Raw genomic sequence first — 24,133 nt, 5'->3', positions numbered from 1 at the left:
GCATGCAAACTCTGGTTCTTTGCCCACAGTTGCAAACAGGTAATAGCTGATCATTTCAGAGCTCTTTAAACCCATTTGTTTTTTTATTTGTAGCATGCAATCTGCATGCTGTCCCTCAACACAGTGCTACTGCTTCTAGGACACCACATTTTCCAAGCAATCAAAACACTGTATTTTGCCGTGCTGAAAATGTGATACTCTACAACTGAGCTATAGCCCTTTTGCAGATTCCCATGTTAGTGAAGCTGCTTCTTCATGTCCGGTCCCATTCGTTTCTAGGTTATGCTTCTTTACATGATTAGAGGTCTCTTTTGAATCAGATATGACAGAAAGCCAGGGTAGTATAGTCCTTAGACTGTGTCAGAGTGCCCATGGAGGGCCAATTACTTTAAATGTGTGTATAGCAGCTATGTCTTCTTTTCATTTTACTCTAGAGCAGACACAGGGACCCTGATCCAAATCTTTTCCTCCATGCTAGGGAACCAATCTGGCACCCTGCACCTACTCTACAATAAAAATGAAAACAAGAAGAAGACGACATAGTTGGTAGACACACGTTTAAGCTAATGTCTCTTTTGGCCCTCAGTGATTGTACAGAATGGATCTTGTTGGTTTGCAAAGCCACTACAACCTCAGGCCATGAATGTTATGACAACACTGAGACTTATAACAGAAGAACCAAGCTTAGCTTTCAGTGGTTACCATTATGAGATTAACTATTAGGTCATCAAATATATCCATTATCTCTTAAACCACTGCCCTATACTTACTCACAAAATACCTTTGCTGTTTTTGGAGTAATTTTTGGATCAGTTTTGATTTAGCATACATGAACATCCCCAGCATTTGAGATCTTCTAATACCTTAATTCAGATTCCATCCTTCAGTGAGGCATGACAAGCAGGGCCTTTTCTGTCATGCCCCTAATTTGAAATGCCCCCTGGCAAGATCACATTTCCTTCTCTGCACTTTTGAAAGCAAATGGCAAATTAAGCCATTTCTTTGTGGAAAAGCCTTTGATTTCCAAGTTGCTGCTTTTCTGTTCTGTTGCTGCCATAATTTTATATGTTTTCATATTTTTGATGGTTTAAAATTTTGTATACTTTTTAATGTTCCCTGTTTTTAACTTTTGTAAACCGCCCAGAGAGCTTTGGCTATGGGCGATATATAAATTTAATAAATAAATAAACTGGGTGCTGTATTTCAGGTTTTTGAATTGTATACATGCAATCCGTGCGACGGTATCTGAGGATGTACAAGTGGAAGTTTGCTCTTGCAATGGGGATTGCTTCATCTCTTCCCTCCCCTGCACCCCATAAATCTGCTCTGGAGATCTCCCCAAATCTGGAGCAGAGGGTATTTGTGGGGCAGGTGGAGGGAAGGATTTGTTCTGCCAACAGTCTCTGTTCTGCTGACGGATGAACACTGTTGGATTTCACCCATGCCTTACATGTAGAAGGCCTCAGGATCAGTCCCTGATATCCCCAGGTAAGGATTCCAGGCAGCAGGACCGAGTAATGCCCCTGCCTGAGTTGCCAGAGACCGGCTGCCAGTCACAGCAAATAGCACTGGCCTGGATGAATCCAGTATTCCCACACAGTCTAATGCAGCCTCATAACGTCTGTATATTGTATTAGCCTTGCCAATGTCATCACCAAAGTGATTCCTAACTCCACAAAACCTTTTCCTACCTCACCTTCTAACATATTAACACCGGTTTGTGTTAACAATATTTTTTGTTAGTTATTCGTGCCCAAAAACTAAGCTGGGGAAGAACAGCATTTCAGGAAGTTTTCTGACTGTCTGTCTGGTGGTAAGCAAGCAATTGGCTATTTTCATGTCTTTGTTATGTACACGGCAATTGTAATAACAAATTTTTAGTGTGATTAATCACTGATATTAATATGGGCTGCTCAATTGATTTTCTTTGCCAAGTCAAAAGCCATTTAAATACAATATGTACACAGTCTGAATTGATGGGAGGCTTATCTTATGCAATCGATAAATAACATTCAGCCAGGTGAAGAACCTGTTGTATTGTTTTTATTTCTTCCTCTCCCTCTCCCTGTGAGTTTATTTGTCACCAAACAATAAGATGTGACTAAATTGTGAATGAAATAAAAACACTTGGTCAAAAAACTCAGTGACATGTTTCAGTAAAACCTACATGTCAAATCAAAACAACTTCACAGCCAATTCAACATGATTACCCTGACAAAAGCATCAATACACAAGCTTGGGAGCTTTTAATTTGGTGTTCAAAATACTCTACTGGAATTCTTCCTCTTTAGTTTTTTGGGTGTTTTTTTTTAAATACATTCCTCATAATTTAGTAAATAATACCTTGTTCTCTTTTAAAAAATGCAGCTAAGTACCATTATGAAAGTAACCAGCAACCACCCTCAGAACTAACATGACCATTAATCTTGTATATGAATAGCAAATTAATTCTTGGAAGTACCAATCCTTACATAAACAAAATTGCATCATCCATGTAAAACAGGGCGATATCCCAAAAGGGTAGTGATTCTCAATTGTTCTGCACACTCCCCCTTTTAAACGTCCTCTATCTTCCAAGAGCACCCCAGCATATGCCAATAAACCTTTCAGCAAGTGAATGTGTGGAGCTTCTGACACCAGTTGACATTCCCCCAGTGACATCTGAAAGCCTCTAAGAATTGTGGCCAGATATTAAAGCTTATTTTATGGTGAATGCTTCTCCCTTTCTGCCAGCCTGCTTTCTTGTATTTGCTAACAGAACCAGTCGGACTGACCCAAACAGCAGGAAATGAGCAGCTACATCCTTCACTTGTGCTTTACAGCATGGGTGGGCAGAAGATTTCTGGATGTTTTGGGTTCAAATCCCAGACGTTCCTGCCAATATGGCCAATGGTCAGGAGTGCAGGGAGTTGGTGAGTTGAAACATCTGGAGATCTGCTTTCTGCCCACCACTGACTTACAGGGTTCCATCTGAGAAAGTGAGAGGTAATGGAGCAGAATGAGGTAGTGTGGACTGGACTATTTCAGATTACAGGTAAAACAGGCACCAGTTTTGGATGCTTCCCTGTTTAAAACCTGTTCCCGGTTTTTGTGAACTGCCCAGAGAGCTCCGGCTATTGGGCGGTATAGAAATGTAATAAATAAATAAATAAATAAATAAAAATAACTTCCTGCAAGTAAAAATTGTGCACCAGGGAAAGAGATTTTAACCTGCTCATTCACTGTAGTGCTGGTTTTTAACATTATTTTTAGTGTGTTTTTCACATAGGGGACATCCCACCTACATTCTGTAACGGTACAGCCCATTCTCCCACTTCAGAACTTCACCACTTCATTCTGCTGCATTTGAGGAGCAGGTCAAAGGGAAGGAGGAAACAAAATTGAGGGGGATCACTTTCAGACTTCTGCCACTCATAACTAGCCTGCTGATGTCTTCCAACAGGGTTCAGAGCCATGGTTTGAGAACCAAAGACCTAAGAGAGCCAATGTGTTTCAGTATACAGTTTTGGACTTCTGGGACCTGGGTTCAAGTCCTACCTCTAATGTTCTGGTAGCTGGCATCGGTTTGTCCATCTGCCAAACAAGAATAACTCTAAGCTATATCACAAGGTAGTCATGAAGATAAACAAAAGACTGATTGTGATGCCTTTGTGTATAGGCTGGCTACACTTAAATAATAAAATCATCAAAATGCTTCCACTTATTGCTGATCTTCTGGAATCCTAGATGCCTCTTAGGCCTTAGCTAGACCTAAGGTTTATCCCGGGATTGTCCCGGGGTCATCCCTGTTCATGTAAACGACACACAGGGGATCCTGGGAGCAGGCAGGGACGACCCTGGGATAAACCTTAGGTCTAGCTATGGCCATAGTCAGGCAACATGGCTTAGTGAAGCCAGAATTTTGTAGAAATGGACCCACCATTTTGGATATTCCATGTCTCCCTTTCTTGTAAAATTGCCCATGCCTTTGCTTATAAACAGCATGCATGGAGTAGCTGACTGTATTATTTTCCATGCCAGAACCCTCTACTCATGATGGGTAATCAAATAACAGGCCTAATTAATCTTAAGTCCTATCTGTCTGGCATTCTTTAAAGATAAGTCTCTTGGAAAAGTGCCCAATATCTATGCCAAACAACTGACAGTAAACACAGTTAATTCATTCCCATTAATAAGAGGTGACATTTATTACTTATACCTCCTGTTGCTTTTTTGCTACAATTACGTGATCCCTCTGCACTTTGATGATAGGCAGAATAGTAATTATTTTAACCTAACAAATACTTACACAAATTAGCAACTTTCATGCAACTTGACAAGGGAGTCAAGCACTGATCGACATGTTTGCAGAACTGAGACTACAAGTCAAAATGTTTTCAGAAAACTGCACTGTGGATTATTTTTTAAGGTTGCGTTTTGCAAAAGGCATTGCTAAGAATTACGTGCATTCTACTCACCCCCCCTTATTGTTTATCACTGTGTAAATGAAGCATGTTTGCATGTCTCTGCATACTATGTATAATTTAGTTTACCTTGAAAATGAAAGTTTTCATATAATTTGGAATGCACACATTTGGGAGAAGGTAAGGAAGGAAGTGAGCAGAACTACTGAAGGGCATGGATTAGGTGGATTGGAGAACAGTATTTATCAGTAGGGGTCACAGTTTATTTTAATTTCTAGAAAGTGGGTATTCTCAGGTTGGCTGACAATCCCATTCCAGTTTGAGAATTAATGATTGTTCATATTTTTAATGTTCTGAGAGGGTTTCCTTTTCTTTTTAAAAGTTTCTAGAGCATTTTGGGGGGTAGAATTCACATGCAACATTATTTTAGGGGTATAATTTAAGGATAGGGATGGGCATAAGGTACATTGGAATCTACTTGTGAGTTGTGTATATCAGAAAAGGTTTCCGACTTCCAGATGTCTAACAATAGAAACAGCCAAAAGCCTTCCCTCACTAAGGGCACAATCCTATGCATGTTTAGACAGAAGTCCTATAAACCCTTCTTTTATTCTGTTTTTTCTGCCTAAACATGCATAGGATTATGCCCTAAATTAGTTGAATGAAAACAAATATTCAGGAAAACCAGGAGTGAATTTTTGTGTGAAAGGGCTCATGAGCTTGGTGCTGGTACCAATTCCAATTTCCTGGGCTTTGCAGGTGCTCAGAGGCACCCAGTTCTTTAATTCTTAGCATATGTCATCCTGCCTGAATGACTATTTTGCACCTGGCACTGGGTGGTGGAACTTGGGGTTGTAGTAAAACACAAAATAGATCCCACAAGCTTGAAGTCTGCCCACCCTTGGATTAAGGAGACCAAGGAGGTTGCTACATCTTACAAAGAGATTTCTTGGATGTGTAAAGATTTTTCCAATGAACTCTTTTAAGGGCCACGTGTTGGAATTTTCAGTCTTATGAATATGAAGAAGAATCTTCATGGGAAGAATTTGGTTTGAAATAGTCCTTCCGTTAGGAAAGATAGTGACTGGATGGCACAACATACTAACCAATACTCAGTGGTTGAAAGTGAGTTTTTGTTTGGATTGTTCAGGGTGGATAACAAGCTACCCTGCAAAAAATGTCCTGGGTTCAGACAACACACTAACCCACAGTTCAACAAACAACCCAGAGTTCAACACTAAACCACACTCAACCACTTAGTATGGGTTAGCATGTTGTATGAACAGCCCCATTATATTTTATGATTGTCCCTTAGTTAGATGATTAATACTGCAATCCCGTACATGTCTTGAGACTTACTTCTGAGTTGATATGTAATCCTATGCGGACGTTCCACTGAATAGACACAAACAGGATTGCATTGTATTGGATAGACATAATTGCATTTGAAATTCTTATATTTGGAATGACTGGCTTGTTTTGCTTTTATAATGTATAATCTAATTTCTAATCTTCATCACATATGAATTTTCACATAGATGTTGTTTTGATACTATTTTATTGTGTGCAATTTTTGCTGTGACTCCTATATTAGTTCGTCATAAGGTTGACTTTGATCATGTATGTTTTCATGTTTTTTGTTTTGTTGAGTGTACCTCTATACGGTATTCTTCGTTACTCTGTGGCTTGCTGTTTTTCTGTCGTCTGCCTACTGCCAGCCCCCTACCCCCCATAGTGCCCACTGAGCTTGTGTTGGAGTCTGTGGTCTCCTAATTATTATTATTATTTTTGCGCGGGGGGGGTGCTACTTCTGTTATTTCCCCCCCCCCAACTTGCTTAGTGAAGCTTATTGTGACACACTTTGAGAATCTTTGATCCAGATTATTTTCATTTACTCCCTCCCATGAAATATGTTTGGGAAATGTTCACGGGTATTATTAGAAGAAGTACTAAACAACTGGCACCTACATTACATATTTTCCTATAAGGTCTCTGCATCTCCAATCCAATCACCTTTTGATTCCCCCCCTCAATTTTTTGGCTATATGTATTTATGAATCACAATTAATTGTACTTTCCAAGCATTGTCTGCTTTAATGAACAGTACATTTTGCATCATGTTTAAGTTTTTTTTTTTAAAAAAAAATTATAGAAAAGCTTGGGGATATATATATATATATATATATATATATATATATATATTTACTGTACCTAGTCCTTTCCCAGCACGTTTGGCTCTCTCCGTTTGCTCCAGGAAGTGGCATATGTCAATGTACACATTGTATTCCGAAAGCAATTTAAACGTCCTTAGGAGCAGGGATCATATTTCCGTAATAAACGTTTGTGCACTGGCCAGGACAAAAGGCGGGGGAGTGAGGACATTGCAATACAAATAGAAGCCTTAGTCGATGCGATGCATTCATTAACTTTCCGTAACCTAGCAGCTTGCTGCATTCAGTCTCTGATCTTGCTCGTCCTTATGTACCCACAAGCACAAAAATGAATGTCTGAAGTTGCTTCCTTCGCATTGACCAATCCCTTTACTGAATTTCTGGGACCCTTGTTGATCTTGAAGATTATGTAACCAACAGGCTCCAGCCACAAGGGACAACACTATTGCGGCACAATCTACACGGCAATCAATGGGACCAGCACAACATTCTCTTGCATTTAACTATGCAGGATAACTTCACAGCGGCCTAAAATAATTAGGACTATTCCTGAATACAGTTTGCTACAGGATCAGGGCAGTTATATCTACTGAACTACTGATATATGAGGATACTTGGGCCTCACCAGTTGGCTCACTGTTGAGGTATCAAAACTTTTACGGTACTACTTCCAGGGCACACTGAAAACTTAAAAAAATGGTACAATCCTTCTGACCTATCCTGAGCTTTTATTGTCCGATCAACCTGCCTCATTCACGGAATTTTATGGTCCAGATGCTATTGTCTTCCACTTGAAATCTTCCTGTGTTTTCACACTGATTTTTTTCATCTTTTTTCTTTCTGCAAACAATCCGTTATGGAAGAAAAGACAGACTAGTTGCACAGTGCCTTTTGATCAGTAGCACTAGGAGCTCTCCATCTGGAAGCACCTTAGGAACATGATGTCTGCCTCATGACAGTGGCCACTTTAAAACAACAACAACAAAAACAGTTTTCTCTTATACAAACATTTCCGAAAACACCAAAACCACAATTTGATAAAAGAAAACTCAAGAACCACAATGTTTTTGAGATAATTCCTCTCTTTTAACACACCACCCTTTCTTTAGCAGTCTGCTTAAGTGTGACAACCAGTTGTTTAACTCATGAGTAACCTATAGTATCGAGGTTCAGATGTCACATAGCAATCTTTAATTGGGGGTTGAATATAAAAAAAGAATGCAGAACATAGACCACGATTTCCCAGTTATGTGCAAACAGCCTCTATGGCCATGGCTAGACCAGGCCTATATACCGGGATCGTCCTGGGATCATCCCTGTACATCCAAATGACACACAGGAGATCCTGGGAGCAGGCAGGGATGACCCCTCCATTTGCCTGGGATAATCCTTAGGTCTAGCTATGGCCTTTATCTTGTTATTAGTTTGGATGATGGGGAACACTGTCTACAAATTATTTTTTGACACAAGGTTAACTTTGATAATCAAGAGATAAAGTGTTTACTGTATATCCATTCCAGATCATCTCCAGAAAATTAAGAAACCTTAAGAACTGTTGATAAAGACAGGCACAATTATTAGTCTAAACAACCAAGTCTTGTAGCACCTTAAAGGCTAATCCATTTATTGTGACACTTCATCAGAAAGCTTAGGCTGTAATTCTTTGTTGTTGTTGTTAGACTATGTTGTTGGATTATGAATGGAACAGCCTTTGATCCATCCAATGAAACTCCTGCAGGTGGAAGGGGTCAAAAGGGTGATTTTTGCCAATCCCCTTTCTCGCTGCTGACCCTCACATCCCTTGCTGTTCCAGAAGGTCTTCCAACCCTATGGATCAGATTTGGGGGTGGGGGGCATAGGGGGAATTGAGAGAAAACTGCCTTTGCCCCTTCCATCAGTTGGAACATCCTGTAAGCAGAATTCCACTCATGGAAATCTCAGGATCCAAACCTTCACCTTTACAGTACCACAAGACTTTTTGTTGTTTTTGCTGCAACAGATTAATACAATTGTTCCGCAGGAAATTATTAATCAGAAACAGGCAGGCTGAGAACAGTGGCAATTCACACAAGTTGAGACCCTTGAATGCTGCTTGAATTAATATTTAAGAACTTGGTGCTGTTACACCCAAAAGTTGCAATCCTAAACACCAGAAAGTTGGTCCCATTGAATTCAGTGGAACTTAACTTTTGTGCAAACACATTTGGGATTCAGCTGGGAAACAGGTAAATGCATCATTCAGACACACACACCCATTTCACCCATGTGCCTGCCTTGAAAGGGTGAGAGCATATCCATCCTTCAATCAGCAGTAGTTTACTCCAGCAGTAACTCATGCTGCAAAGGAGTATGAACAGGAGTAATTTACTTCCCACTACATTATTAGAGAAGCAATTTATGCATGAAGTTTCTGCTGGAGGCACCTTGGTAATTTCTGCTCGTCATTTCTCAAGGTTTGAGAGGGTAGCTGTGACCACAGCACAGGGTTCAAAGATATGGAAAAAGAACTAATCTGCATTAAGACAATCTTGTGCACATTTACCTGGGAGAAAGCAACGTTAAACAAATGGGTCTTCTGAGTAAACCTGCATAGGGGATTGTGCCGAATGTGATATTAACAGTGCGATCCTATTACTCAGGAGCAAGTCCCAATGAGTTCAATAAGACACTCATTGTAGCCTTAAAGCTCCACGATGTAATCACATCATTACCAAATGCAGATTCAGTTTTTCTCATGGGATCAAACGGCGTGTACATTCATACATTTGGCCGCTTCTTATGCTGATCTTGAACACTGAGGTCTGCGGAGGTATAACGTACCGAATTTCCATGTCGGGGAGGGGAAAAAACCTGGCTCATTTCTACATAAGATCCCTTGGGAAAGGAAGCAATAAGGACCTTTGGCTTTAGCAGAAATGGGGCGAAATGCAAGACAAACCAGTTGCACGGAGGGCTCGCATTGTGGAACCCATTTCTACAACATGCTAAAATATATCAACACTTATTTCGAGGCGGGGCTGCACGGAACGGGAAAAAGAGGCGAGCAAAGATTGCCAGGGTCCCCAAGAGGAAGCGAGATTTGTCACAGGAGCCGGATCAGGCACACGCTCCTTCTTCTCAGAGCGTGTTTCAAGGAGGAATCGTGGGTTGGGAATGTTATCCTTGAGGGGTGGAGGCGAAGAAGAAGGGGAGACCCTACTTTAAGGCCTGTCTCTCACAACAGAGAGAGAGGGAGAGCCAAGGAAACCCAAGGCTGCTTTTTGCAGGAACAGAGGCAAGGGCGTCTATCACTGGATTGGGCCCTCCCCGGTGTCTCTGTGCTCTCAGATCCGTCGCTTTCGCGATCCGGGAGTTCAAGCCCCCTCCCCTTTTCAGGCAGCGCTCCGGTTCCGCGTCCTCCCCCCGAACCCCATTTCCTCTTTTCGTGCGCCGCCAGGAAATGGCATTCAGCCACGCGGTTCCGCAGCAGCAGCAAAGCACCGCCAAATCCGAGCCGGGCGCTCTAGACCCCAGCCAGGCTGCCCCCTTGGGCTGTTTACTCACCGCTCCTCGGGGGCACAGGCAGGGAGAGGAGAAAGTCGAATATTTTTTCGGTGCTTGGGAGCACGGTGGAATAAAAGCGCCGGACTCCTCCTCTTCCCTGCCCTCCCCTGCCGCCCGCCTCCCCGCTTTCCCCGCCTTACTCCATGTGTGCTATCGACCTGCCTCCTCTTTCCTGATCCTGGCCAGGCGCTGCCTGCACGTGGAAGATTGTGGCTTTTGGTAGCTCTCTGTAATCGCCACAGCGACAGCAGGCAGCAGCGCCTTGCCCCACCCCCTCTGGAGTTAAGTGTCCTGGGTGTAGGGGGTGGTTGGGTTGAATGCGCCACCGTGGCCGTAACCCCCCTCGATTCCTTAGGCCCATAAGGGCACAATCCTATCCCATCTTTAGACAAGAAAAAAAGGCCTCCAGTTCTCAGCAGTCCCCAGTAGGCTCCTCCCCGCCCGCCCCCTTCTAAACAGGCATAGGATTGCGTCCTAGAATACTCTTCAGTCTTTGGTAGAATGAAAAGAAGCATCATAAGAAGCATCATTATGTGTGAGACATAATTCATTTTTGGAACTCGCTGCCACAGGATTGGGGATGGTGGTGTCTGCCTTGGGAGCAAAATAGGCATTGTTTCTGGCAGCTATGCCCCACCCCATATTTACTCTAGAGTAGGTGCGGAAGGACCAATCTGGATCTTAAAAGCCCCCATTAACTCTGATGCTACGGTCTACATCAAGAGTAGGGCCCCTGCACCTACTCTAGATTAAAAATGAAAAAGAGAGGAAAATGGAGCTGCTAAATGCAAATTCAAAGTAACATCTGTTTTGGCCCTGCAAAAGTTTCGAAAGGGGAATTGTCAAATTCATGAAACAAATAGCAACACAGAACTGCTGCTGGGTTCCATCCTAGCTTGCCACTGAATGCCAGTTGTTGGAGCCAAGGGAGGGGGAAGGGTCTTCCCAATGGCCTTTCCAGACAAGACTTTTATTGCACCATCGCCCTGCCTCATTCACAGAAAGTTGCTGATGCGTACGCGTTCAGATGACACCGTCTTCCATTTGTGGCCCTCCCATCTTTCCCCATCACTTCTCTCTTTTTCTTACTGGGAAAAAATCCTTAACGAAGAAAAGATGGAATAGCTCCACAACACCTTTTGACTGTTAGCGCTAGGAGCCCTCCGTCTGTAAGTATTTCAGGAAGCATTGGACTGGGAAACAAAATGGTAGATTGGATAGCCCAACCTTGGATTTTGTGTTGTCTGCTGAAACCTGACTGTTGAATTCAGACTCTGGAGTTTGTTGGCGTTCCTCTGCCTTTTTTTTTAATTTTTTTTTTAATGAAACATCTAAATACACAAATGGCTGAAAGGAACAGGATAGGAAACTGCATTCATTGTACATTCCCACAAATGTGTTGGCAATGGAGATGATTTATTTATGAGGTTATATGTTTCTCCTTCACAGGGGTTGCAGCAAGTTTTCTCATAGGGTGTTTCCAGACGGGATCCTAGTGCTAACATTCTCCATTATCAAACTGCCCGGTCACTGAGGTCATCAGAGGGCATGGCATGCTCCTCATGGTTCCATGTGGATCTATGGATCCACCATGAGAAGAGCCTTCGGTGTGGTGGCCCTCTTCCATTAGAATTGCCCACCTTTGGAGGTCAAGCAGGCACTAATGTTGTTGCTTCTGGCACCTCCGAAAATATTGTTATTTCAGGAAGCCTTTCTTGGGTGACCGGTTGCGGTCTTATCAGAACTCTGTTTCTTTTAAAAATAGTAATTTTAATATGTTGTTGTTTTAATCTTAGCATCTATTCACTGCCCCGAAATCTTGGATGTGAAGGGGTATACAAATGTAAATAAATAAATAAACATTTAAAAGGCATTGGGTAGCTAAAAGTTCCGAGTGGAAGATGTCATTGTCTGGACCCCTGTACAATTCTGTGAATGAGACAGGGTGATGGCACAGTAAAAGCCTTGTCTGCTGTTTAAGGGAAGAGACAAAGAGGGAGTCTGAAGGTTTTTAAAATGGTCCTTTGGCCTGCAGACTGAAGTGGTGCCATCCAAAATAATGTTCTTCTACCTCATTCTGTGTGATGTGTAAAACTGCTCTCATTTACCACAAAGAAGAAAGGACAATGTCTATCACTTATTGTTTGACAGTGTTTTAAAACTAACACACCAGAAGAAGTGGAGTATTGGTTGCCCTAAGCCATAAAAACAGGAAACACACACACACACACATTATAATAGAAAGGGTAATGAAAGGGTACCACCCAGCGTTAGTGGGGGTGCTTATAGTTAAACACTGTTAGATAGCCTTCTCTGAAGATGTTAAAAAAGAAGTAATAAAGAAAGTTGGTTTGAACTCCTTTTGAACTGGCTGAAGACTGGGTTTATTGCCTTCAATACTGAATGTGGTGTTGCCACACTTTCTCTATTTAAGGCAACTCTATGCAAGTCATGCCAGACTTTCCAACTTATTTAAGCCAAAGGTATTTCAATTATAATGCATCTTAGTTATCTCCAATATATTTAGAGGCCCCTCATAATATGAGGCCTTAAACTGTGGCTTCCTTGACTTGTTCCTAAACCCGGCACTGGCTGGATCATTTCTGACTTCAGTGGGGAGAATACATTTTTGAATGCCTCCCTCTGGAAAAATCTCCCTGCAAGTAGAAAAGTAGCACACTAGGTTAGAATCTGTCTCCTTGATATGCTAGCTTTCCCCCACCACTCCGGGAGCATTACATCAGAGAGCCTTCAAAATGTGATCCCCCACCTGCAGTCTGAAGTGGTAGAGTCTATTATAGTGTCTCATTCTGTAGGGACCAAACCCAAAGCTGATAGCATTTCAGAGGCAGAAGATGGGGCGGTTTCTTCACTACAGAGCTGATTATATGAGAAATCCAGTTTGAAGAAACCCACGGAGATGAAATAATGACAGGCGGATTATTCTGCTATCAGCATGCTGGGACAAGATAGCACCAGTTTCTGCTCTGAGACAGGAGTTCGACACAGACTTTAATTTTCTATTAGCAAGCACATTTTACAGCTACAAAAATGTGGCCTGTTCTTATGGGAGGCTTTGGGTGTTTTTTTTTATAGCTTCTCTGCATGCTATCAATAGCCAGCCACTTACAGCCTTCGAACTGCCAAAGGGTGTAAAGGGAGATAATAGAATTTACCCTAGATAGACAGGGAGAAAGCTGATGTATTGAAAACCTACGTCGCTAACTTGGCCCCTTGCAGCTTTGTTCCATTAGCCCCCAAATGCATTGCTAGGATTGCCAAGAGAAGGCAGCGAGAGCCAATGTTATACTTCAGCAAAGAAGATTGTATTTAACCCCTACTGTGAACAAAGGGAGATCTTATGAATATAATCATCAGGCAGCCAGTGAAGAAGGGCTCTGATTACCAGCAGTTGGTGTCAGCTGGTTTAAACCAAGAAATGAGGAGTTGTACCATAACAGCAAGTTTTTGACTGCTGCTGCAGTCTCACTCTGGTTTCCTGAGGCATTCTGGGATGGAATCCCAGCATATATTGCTGTTGGAGTGGCCAAACCATGGACATTTTGGGAAATGTAGCACAAAAGGTAGATGTTGGTCGAAGTGAAAGGAGTAGTTAATGACTGAAAAACTAGCTAGCGCTGCAAGGTGAGCCTATCCAGGAAATTTTGTGGTGGTGGTATAGGTGGGGGGCATTTTAAGTCAGGATGAAAAAAGCCAAAAACTTAATTCGTTATATAATTTTAGTAAAATTAAATTAAAAATAATAAAAGAAAGAAATAAGTGTCAAGTAGTTAAGTGCTTCTTAATTATAATAGGAGGGGTGGGCAGAAGGTAGATCTCAGGGAAGGGGAATTTGGAGGGGGGGGGAATGGCTGGCAAGCAGTGGTGCAGTGGAACCAGGGCTCATCAGGATGCAAAGTGGGCACTTTTTTAATTAGCAGGGGCCTGGCGTCATCTCCCACCCCACCCCTCACCCCACTTCTCTGTTCCCTCTGAGCTTAGCTGCAATGCTCACTGGAGCTGGGGTGGGGAATGAATTTTCCAGACAGCAATATAGTGTTTCCTTTTGTAATGCAAAGTATTTGGGGGTGGGGGTGGCTTGGTCTTCAATGGGCCACGAAGACCCATTAGTTTTACCAAAGACCTCTGGGGTGAAGATGAAAACTGCTACTACTGGTTTGTTGATAAGGAGCTCTACAGCTGCCTGTGTTTTGGACCTCTCCTTGGGGGTGTGGCCATGGAGCCACTTTTTAAATGAAATTCATAAGTGAATCAGCAGTTTATTCCAGTAAATGGAGCGTTGTTCTTTTCCTATGGTAAAAATGTGCAAAGAACTGCAATTTGGATGTCTACACAAACATTGGGGGGGGGGGAAATAAAAAATATATCTTTAACTCTCACATTGGAATGGAGCCAGTTCTACAGAAGCCAATGAACAGTGGATCATGACTGCCATTTTTTGGGGGGGGGGGGTTGGCTGTCACCCTAGAATAACTTTCTAATCTTGGGAGGAATCCAGGCATTCAGCCAGATAGGCTGGGGACAAGGGATGAAGGGCAGCCTGCTGCCTGGCCAGCTGAGTACATAACATGGCAGGGTGCCCTGTGGGCAGTGTGGACAATGGATGCTTCAAGGGAGCACAATCTGCTGAGACAATGTCAGGTCTGCCACTGAGTGATCATTTTATTATCACTTCTTATACTAGCCTCCTGGGACTATTTCCACCCCTCCTCTCCAGTTTCCTCCTCTCTCCTCCTCTTCATCACCATCATCAATCATTCACTTTTACTCCTTTCCGGATCTTGTTATCTCTTCTTTGATATCATCAGTGCACTTCCACCACCCCGTCTCTCTCTCTCTCTCTCTCTCTCTCTCTCTCTCTCTCTCTCTCTCTCTCTCTCTCTCTCTCTCTCTCTCTCTCTCACACACACACACACACACACACACACACACACACACACACACACACACAAAGGAAAAGGAGAGCTGTGCCACTGTACTCCAACACAGAACAGTTCTTCCCCAAAGCTCCAGCGTGAGGCTGGTTAGCCTGCAGCCATGCCGCTGGGGGCAATTATCTCATCAGATCCCTCCAGCTTAGAGGGGTCAAGCACAGTAGCTCTGAGTGTGAAGGGGAAATGCGTGTGGTTTGGGGATTGGGCCTGGCACTTCAGCAGAATGACACTCTTCCCCCTTTTTAGATCCTTTTCTACGTCTAGTAAGATGTTCAGGACAACGTGGCCTGACAGATCTTCATTCACTTATTGAAGTGAATGAAGTTGCAGCACTTTTTGGATCCTTTTGTGAAGGACAAGACTTGGGCTTGCTCTCCTCCCAAATTCATCTGGAAGAAGCAGAGATGTTCCAGATTTGGAAGTTTCATTTCCCTTCCTGAAAATATGAAGAACATCTTTGGAAAATTTGGCTGGACCATTAATGCTAAAGGGTAGTTACTCCCATTTAAGTACGAGTGAGTGAGTAAAAGTCACTTCCAAATATGAAATCACCTGATCTCTGCCTTCGATTCATAATGTGTGACAAATGCCTATTTCTCTGTTGAGCTGGTTGTATTTGGCAGAAAGCGACAATTTGCACCAGTTTCCCAGTGAATGTACACATAGTGGAATAAAAGCATCAATATTCAGCAAGTGTAATGAGCTACATGTGGGATGCATGCAATTTCTTAGGAGTTTTGTCTGGTGTGATATGGGCATTAAAGATATAAAATAGGTATTTACAGGGACACGGCAGTGTACCTGTAGTTAAGGTCGGAGAGTAGATAAAGCATTCTACCATTATAAAGGGGTAATTGGTGTGGTGGTCATTCTGATGTTCATAAAATCGAAAATGTTTCACCAATCTTCCTGAAATTTACAAGTGCCAGAAAGAAATGTTGGTTTTACATATCCTGAAAATTTCAAGATTGGTGAAAGATTGAGGGAAGGAGGGCAGTTTAAAGTACAAAAGAAAAAAAAATCCCTCTCTGAATCAAAATAGTTCTGATAATTTAGGCTGGCAATTTTTTTATCCACGAAATTTGGAGTATTCAGACCCTTATCCGTTAATCCGGTGGTGGTGTCGTCTTCCTCCTTCATTGTGTAAGGGTAAGGTGAGGGTTAAATTGGACCTTGGGGCTGGCATGTCTTTTAATTTATGAATTTTATGGTTCCATAGGAAGGGAGATAAGAACCAGGCAGCTGTATGGGGGAGAAGACTGGAGCCAAGCTGATTGTAACTGTCCGCTTGTCCTTGAGTGATTAACCATCCCGGGCGGAGGTGTGAAGACACTCCACGCATCAAAGCTGAAGGGAGGGGGGAAGGAGTGAAAAGAATAGTATAAAGACATCCCTGTGAAGGGAACAGGGGGGTCGTTGGCTGAGATCGGTCTGGGGTGACGTATGAATTGCAGTTGTAGTTTTTAGCTTGCTTGCTCTGGGTTCTTACACATTTATGCATGCTTTTATAGTTTTATTCTGCTAATCCCATGTATTCCTACCCTTTTCCTAATAAATGGTCTTAAACCTCATTTTGTGTGAGCCGTGAGTGTCTGTGCCTGGGGATCCGTGCTAAATCCCGTCAAGAAGCCAGCAGTGTGTGTGTGTGTGTGATGCCCCTGCTAGAGGAATCCTCAGAGGAGGAAACAGAACCCCCAGAAACAAGAGAGATGCTTCAAGTATTGGCACCAGACCAGGAAGAGCCTGGGCCTTCTGGGGAGATGGCTTCTGGTCCTTCCCTGACAGGGGGAGGGGACTCTGACTCTGGAGCAGAGGCTGAGCAACCCCCTGACCCTCAGGAGCGCCGTCGCCTCAAGCAACAAGCCAGTAGGCCTCCTGTAAGAAGAAGTGCTCAGTTGCAAAAATGGTCTCCTTGGGAGAAAGCAGCTCCTCCAGAGTAGGGCTCTGTCCAGAGAGCTCTGATGGACAGCAGCTGAGACTGGGTGGGGCTCGGCAGCCTTTGTGAATAAAAGCCAGCAGTGAGAGCTTGCTGGTTGCTGGCCTTGTCTCCTGACCACGCTCCCTTTCAAAGTAGAGCATGGAAGTGAGACTCATTGCCTGCAATAGAATTTGCTTCTGAATAGACATGAGTTGGATTGAAATGAAAATCAAGCAGCAGCAATGACCAAATTGGGTGTGTGTGTGTGTGTGTGTGTGTGTGTTGGGGCCTGGACTTAATGTTTGGTAATTCATTACCTGGTAATTTTCTCTTCTCGGAATTAGGATGGAAAAATTAGTTATTGTGGACTGCTTATGGGCCTTAACAAGCGATGCTACATCATTGGTCCCAACTATTTATAGCCTCCTCTGGTAATCAGTGCTAGCAGCTAGCCTTAACTCCCAATTTCCCTGCTTTTTGGTGCTTGGTTGAAAACCTTAATGTTGTTTTGTAAACCATAGGTTTTTTGTTTAATGAATAATTATATGAGCAGGAAGAAAAGGAGGAGCAAACAGGATACTAGACTAGCTTCTAAATAATAAGGCCAATATATTCCCTCAGCCATTCAAGTTTTCAAGGCGAAGGCCATCTCCCAGATGTTATATGGATCACTGTTGTGCGCATACAATTTTTTTGCCCCCTTTGAAGTCACTCAGACTAAATTTTTGCGTTCAGTTTTGGGAGTCCCAAGTTGTGTTCCAAATGTAATTGTCTGTTTAGAGACAGGGCAAATTTCTATTGAGGCCCATATATGGATCCTTAGGATTCGTTACTGGCTGAAGCTGATTTTCTCCCCAGTGGGCCTGGCCCCACTGACATTAATTGATACATTCCAGACAAAATGGAAAACTACGCTATATGAAAATCTGAGCGTTCTGGGCTTCTCACCAAATGCCCTAGTTGCTCTTGGTTATGAAAAAGCTAAAATGGCAATTCAACAACGTATTTAGGATATAGAATTGCAAAATCATTTGAGTTTGGCTTCAAGGTATCCTGAATTTAGAGATAATGGGAGGATATTTGCTTATGCAAAATATCTGGTGGACTTGAATATTCCTAAATTCAGGAAAGCTTTCACTCTGGCCAGGTTTAACGTTCTACCTTCAGCCCTTTTGGATGGAAGGTTTGGAAATATACCCTACCAAGAACGGGTATGTCCTTGTGAGATGGGTAAAGTGGAAACAGTAGGCCATGTTCTGCTGTATTGTTCCTTTTATCAAGATTTACGCCAAACATTTATAACCTCTATCTTGCAGCAAATTCCCGGTAGATCAGATGAATATTACATAAAACATCTTCTATTGGATCAGAATCCTCAGGTTACTCTAAAAGTGGCCAGTTTTTGTGCGGCTGCCATAAGCCGACGGAAATCGATGTTAATGTTGAAGAATTTTATTGCACCTTAGAATTAGGCTGAGATTGCTGCGTTTTATGGATTTTATGTATGTATTTTATTGTATATTGGGGTTTTTTAATATTATTGTGATGATGTTTTCTCTTGTGCTGGTCTATGACCGAAATAAACAAACTAAACTAGAAAAAAAACTAGAAGATTTGAGATTAAATACATGTCACACATCAATACATCTAACTGAACTAAGGACACAATCTTATGCATGTTTAGACAGAAAAAATGTAATAAATAATAAATAGAAGCATGGCTGGCTGGGGAATGCTGAGAGTTGTAGGACTTTCTTCTGTCTTAACATGCATAGGACTGCACCTTAGTGCCCCCTTTCCTCTGTAGGCAACACTACTTCAGGAAGGGATGATTTGTAGCAGTGTGGTGTAGTGGCTAGAGTGTTGGACTGGGAGTTGGGAGATCTGGGTTCAAGCCCCCACTTGGCCATGGAAGTTCACTCAGTGACTTTGGGCCAGTCACAGACTCTCAGCCCAGCCTACCTCACAGGGTTGTAGTTGTGAGGATAAAATGGAGTGGAGGAGGAGGATTATGTACGCCGCCTTGGAGGAAAAAAGGTGGGATATAATTGTAATAAATAATAATAAATAGAAGTGGTTGCTGGATAAGACACGATGGTGATGCTTAATCCTTCACCACTCCAGTTGCTCCCATAGTGACTCCCTTCACCTCTTGAGATTTTGACCGCAACATCAAATAATGAAGCCATAAATGAATACACTAGACAATCCCTTTATGAACTCTACCGTGGAGCTCTGAAGTGGAGCAGAAAGACAAGTGAGCAGTGAACCGAACGATTTTGTAGAATTGATTGAACGTTAATCGTGCTTTGAATTCTTGTTTCAGTTGAAATTCTCCTTAATCAGCTTTCTTGGAGATGACATTTCCATAGCTGACACTATGATTATAACAATTTTGATGACAGGCACATATCTAACACTTTTCACTACAAGGGAAATCGATAGGAAAGAAACTGCTTTTGAAGATTCTTGCAGCAAAGGACAGTCATCTTGAGCACCACCTAGTGGATAACATGGAAATATTTCTTTTAGGAACATTTCATGTTATAATGCTCGATGATCTCTGGAAAAATTGCCCAAGTTAGCTCATTAAGAGGTAATACTTCTGACTTATACACTTATAATTCTGAACTCCAGGTGGAGAATTCTCTGGCACAGGATGCACCAATTTGGATAATTTTAAAAGGGGATTAGATCAATTCATAGAGGATAAGATTCCCAATGGCTTCTAGTCAGGATGGCTATAGATTAGGTCTGAATGCCAGTTGCTGGGGAACTCAAATGAGATTTCTTGGTCTTGTATTCTGCTTGTGGCATCTGGTTAGCCATTGTGGGAACAGTATAAGAACACAAGAAGAGACAGGCTGGATCAGACCAAGGGACCCTCTAGTCCAGCATTCTGTTCACACCATGGCCAATCAGCTGCCTATGGGAAACCCAGAAAGTGGGAGGTGATGGGGCACTAGCAAGCAGGTGTGGCATCAGAACCTGGGCTGGCATGGTTGTGCTGGGGACATAGGGACTGTGTAAACTCCATTCCATTTGCATTGCACAGATTGTCACATGTCTTTTGTTCCACTGTCTGTTCATCAATGGAATTGGGGGGTTTCGAGCAAATTCCTACTTACTCAAATTTTCCCCTCACAAATCTGTGTTTGTGAGAATGTGTAAATCCTGCCAAAATGAGCAAACCCCCCCAAATGCATTTTAATGGTTTTTTTCATGTGCATTTTTGGCTATTTCTTAAGATATTGTTGTCGTTTTTTTGGAATATTTTTTTATTAATACATTTGTGTGAAGTCCTGGAAAGTTAAAGTGGTCTGGAGGTCTACAGACTATTCCCAACTAGGAAAAAGCTGGTCCACTGTGGAATCCATGAGTCAGATTCATAAAAGTCAGAACTCATCTCATTCCACTGCACATTTCTCTGACAGTTATGGAATACCTGACAATTGCACTTTATACACTCCTAAGTGCTTCTAGTATAAAGTAAGATTCAATCTGGTACAAAGTAAGAAGATGTACAATGGTTTAACATTTATCCTATTAGCATATACCCTGTAGCATATACCCTATAGGTATAACAATGTGGTCCATTCCTTAGTTCAAAGACAAAAAGGAGTGCTCAAGTCCCACCTTTGAATGGATGGGAAAGCCTGTTTATACAGAATATCTTCTCAGGCCAGGAAAGAATTTGCGCCCCCAGCAACTGTTCACAAAACATAACATGATACAAATGGAAATGAATCCCCAAACAGAGGTTGCACATATGGAATTTGAAAGGTAAGATAAGAGGCAATTTAAAGTCCAGCTAAATGACCGAAACTCACCACCACTAATAAGCTTGTGCCATGGGAGAAAGGTGAGGCAATTCTTAAATTGTTCCTCTGTCCCAAAACGTCTTTAAATGTTCTCCAAGCCAGATTGACTAAAGAAAAGTACGAACTTTTAATTATAAGGTTAAACAGGGAAGCATAAACAACTGTAAAGGAATAATAGCAATATCTCTAACCACAAATCCCAGGCAAGTTTCCCGAAAACTTCAGGGGTGGTGAGTTTTTTGAGCAACTGTGATCATTTTACCCTCAAGGTGGCTTTTATATATTTTGGTCGCTTAGCTGGACTTTAAATTATCTCTTATCTTACCTTTCAAATTCCGTATGTGTAACCTCTGCTTGGGAATTCATTTCCATGTGTATCATGCTATGTTTTGCAGTAACTATAGCAAGGTTCTGAGGAAGCTGTGGCAAAACAGGCATAAAATCCAGAGTCCTGTAAAGTTTTCTCTTGCTCAGCAATTTATTGCCAATTCATGAACCTGTTTTCTGTGACTATTACTCTGATATGTATATATGTATACTGACATGAATGTTATATAGTTTGTTGCATTATTATTATTATTATTATTATTAATAATAATAATAATAATAATAATAATAATAATAATAATAAATTTATTTCTTACCTGCCTCTCTGTTTGGATAGAGGTGGTGACAACAAGTATAAAATAGATAAAACTGAATTAACAACATAGTATATATTATTAAAACATCTAAAAATATCCTAAAATTCCACTGGATAGGAATTAAATCTTGTTATAATTTCAATCTTCCAAGTTCAATCTTGTTATAATTTCTTTTATATTATATTAGTCCTTTTACCCCACAGTCTTGACTGTCAATCAGATGTTGTGCAGTTGTGTGCTGTTTAGCATTGCTCTTGCTGTGAAATTCTCCTTAAACACATATGCATTCAATTAGTGAGGGCAATGGCACATAATGAAACTTGCTGTTGTGCATCCTCTGGTGGGTGACTAGAAGGCATTGGGAAGGGGGAAGGAAGGAGGCAGAGGAGGCCTAAGTGAGTCTCCCCAGTCCCCTTGCCTCCCTGCCCACAGGAGTGCCCCTTTTACCTTTTCTGCAAGGTTGCTTTTGTGACTTCAGAGATGCAGCCAACATAGTTCTTGGTGAGGGGTCGGGGTGGGGAACCCAGAATCCTGGTTCTGACATTGGAGCACTGTGTTTGGCCTCAGATCCAGGAATCCGAATTATCCTATGTCTCCCCAACTTTGTGTAGGGGCAATAGGATTGCTCTCCCCATCTGCAAAAGGTCATAGAATCATAGAATAGTAGAGTTGGAGGGGGCCTATAAGGCTGTGGAGTCCAACCCCCTGCTCAATGCAGGAATTCACCTTAAAGCATGCATGACAGATGGCTGTCCAGCTGCATGTTGAAGGCCTCTAGTGTGGGAGAGCCCACAACCTCCCTAGTTAACTGATTCCATTGTCGTACTGCTCCAACAGTTAGGACATTTTTCCTGATGTCCACCTGGAATCTCGCTTCCTGTAACATGAGCCCCTTATTCCAGGTGCTGCATTATGGGATGATCAAGAAGAAATCCCGACCCTCCTCTGTGACAACCTTTAAGTACTTGAACAGTGCTATCATGTCTTCCCTCAGTCTTCTCTTCTCCAAACTAAACATGCCCAGTTCTTTCAGTCTCTTCTCATAGGGCTTTGTTTCCAGACCCCTGATCATTCTTGGTGCCCTCCTCTGAAACCTTCAGCTTGTCTGTATCCTTCTTGAAGTGTTGTGCCCAGAACTGGACACAGTACTCAAGATGAGGCCTAACAAAGCCGAATAGAGGGGAACCAGTACCTTGTGCAATTTGGAAGCTATACTTCTAGTAATGCAGCCCAAAATAGCATTTGCTTTTTGAGATGCATTGAACGATGCAAAGATTTCAAGAACACTTCTCTTGAAATATTTACATCTTTCAATGAAACACTAAATCTGGCTGAAAGCTGTGACCATAATAATAAACTAGTTATTGTTAAATTTAAGCCTTTAAGGGGAGAAAAAAAATCTTGTTAGAGATTCAGCCACATAAACACATGTGGACACCCCTTAAAAATACTTCTTAAAGATTTAGCAGTATCAACACATATGGCCATCCTTTTCACCCTCTTGTAGGAATTTATCGTCTCGTTGAACTAGCTTCTTAAGGCTATATTTACAATTCAGTCCTTAAGAAGAGATGTCTTGTTAATTATTGGCTGTGCTATTTTGTCGTGCCAGCTGTGTTGGCAGAGTAAAGAGCAGCATTGCCAACGGTCTCTGTTCTGAGACCTTTTTCTGCAAAGCATATGCCCATTCTAGAGAGATGTCAGTGAAAAGGAAATAGGCTTTTACCCTACCTATAGCATGGGCCAACCTCTGGCTTTGGGATCAAGGCGAAAGGGTATAACTGCTGCTCCCTTTAGACTCACATAGCAATTACCGGGAAATGGGTGAGTGGGTGAGAAAGAATGGATCTGTCTGCACCTAGAATCACTTGAAAAGATAGGGTAGAGGTTAGGGTAAGAGTGGGACACTAGGAAGTGTTCCCCAACAAGACTTTTATTGTGTCATCATGCTGCTTCATTCATGGAATTTTAAGGGAAATCCAGATGTCATGGCCTTCAATTTGTAGCCCTCCCATGTTTTCCAATGGCTTCTTCTGTCTTCTTTCTAATCAGGAAAAAAAAGGAGGAAAAGATGGAATAGCTGCACAGTGGAAGAATGCCGGCCTGTTACTAAAATACAGTTGCAGCACCTGAGGAAGTGGATCTCCCAGAAGGACTCTCTTGACCTGGGCTTTAAAACCCAGCCAAATGTTCTAAGCCAGTGCTGGGGCAATACGTTGTCAATACTCTAGCTGGAAGATTGCTCTCTGTGGTTCTGAACATCCTCGCTTTGGTGCTGGCCGTGGTGCTAAAACTGCTCGTATTCCAGTTGTCAGCACAGCTAGTGGTGAAGACTGATGGGAGTTGTAGGCCAAAACATCTGGAGTTTCACAAGCTACCCCATCCCTAACGCCCCCAAGAGACTACCAATCCAGATCAGAATATTTATTCTTTAAAAACCAACCAGACAATTGCTAATTGCATGAATGGTTTCTCATCTAGTTTGGCCCTCACTGTGTGTGGGGAAAATGTGAGACTTGCTGCTGGTATTACAAAGGTATACAGAAAACAGGAAACACAGGTGACTCACAGTACTCTACACTTTTACCCACACCTTAAAATTGCTTTGAGATATATGTTGTCAATGCGCATTGTCTTATATGTTTTTAAGCAAATAGCTTTACACTTTGTATAATATA

At 42.1% G+C, this 24,133-nt stretch overlaps 1 protein-coding gene across 4 annotated transcripts in view; it reads right to left on the bottom strand.

Moving 5' to 3' along the window:
- Positions 1–10,190, bottom strand: part of STEAP3 (STEAP3 metalloreductase) — a 33,561-nt gene extending 23,371 nt beyond the window's left edge. For 3 of the 4 annotated variants that reach the window (XR_010025043.1, XM_063116630.1, XM_063116629.1), the window contains exon 1: positions 10,118–10,183. The gene's annotated coding sequence lies outside the window, so the exon portion shown is untranslated. Of the gene's footprint in view, positions 1–10,117 lie in introns of all 4 variants that reach the window. The other variant, XM_063116631.1, reaches the window with a different exon arrangement.
- Positions 10,191–24,133: the final 13,943 nt, after the last annotated feature.

Source organism: Elgaria multicarinata, chromosome 2 (assembly GCF_023053635.1).
Source record: "Elgaria multicarinata webbii isolate HBS135686 ecotype San Diego chromosome 2, rElgMul1.1.pri, whole genome shotgun sequence".
Classification (NCBI taxonomy): domain Eukaryota; kingdom Metazoa; phylum Chordata; class Lepidosauria; order Squamata; family Anguidae; genus Elgaria; species Elgaria multicarinata.
Note: the sequence above shows the minus strand (reverse complement) of the source record. Positions and strands in the feature narration are given on the sequence as shown.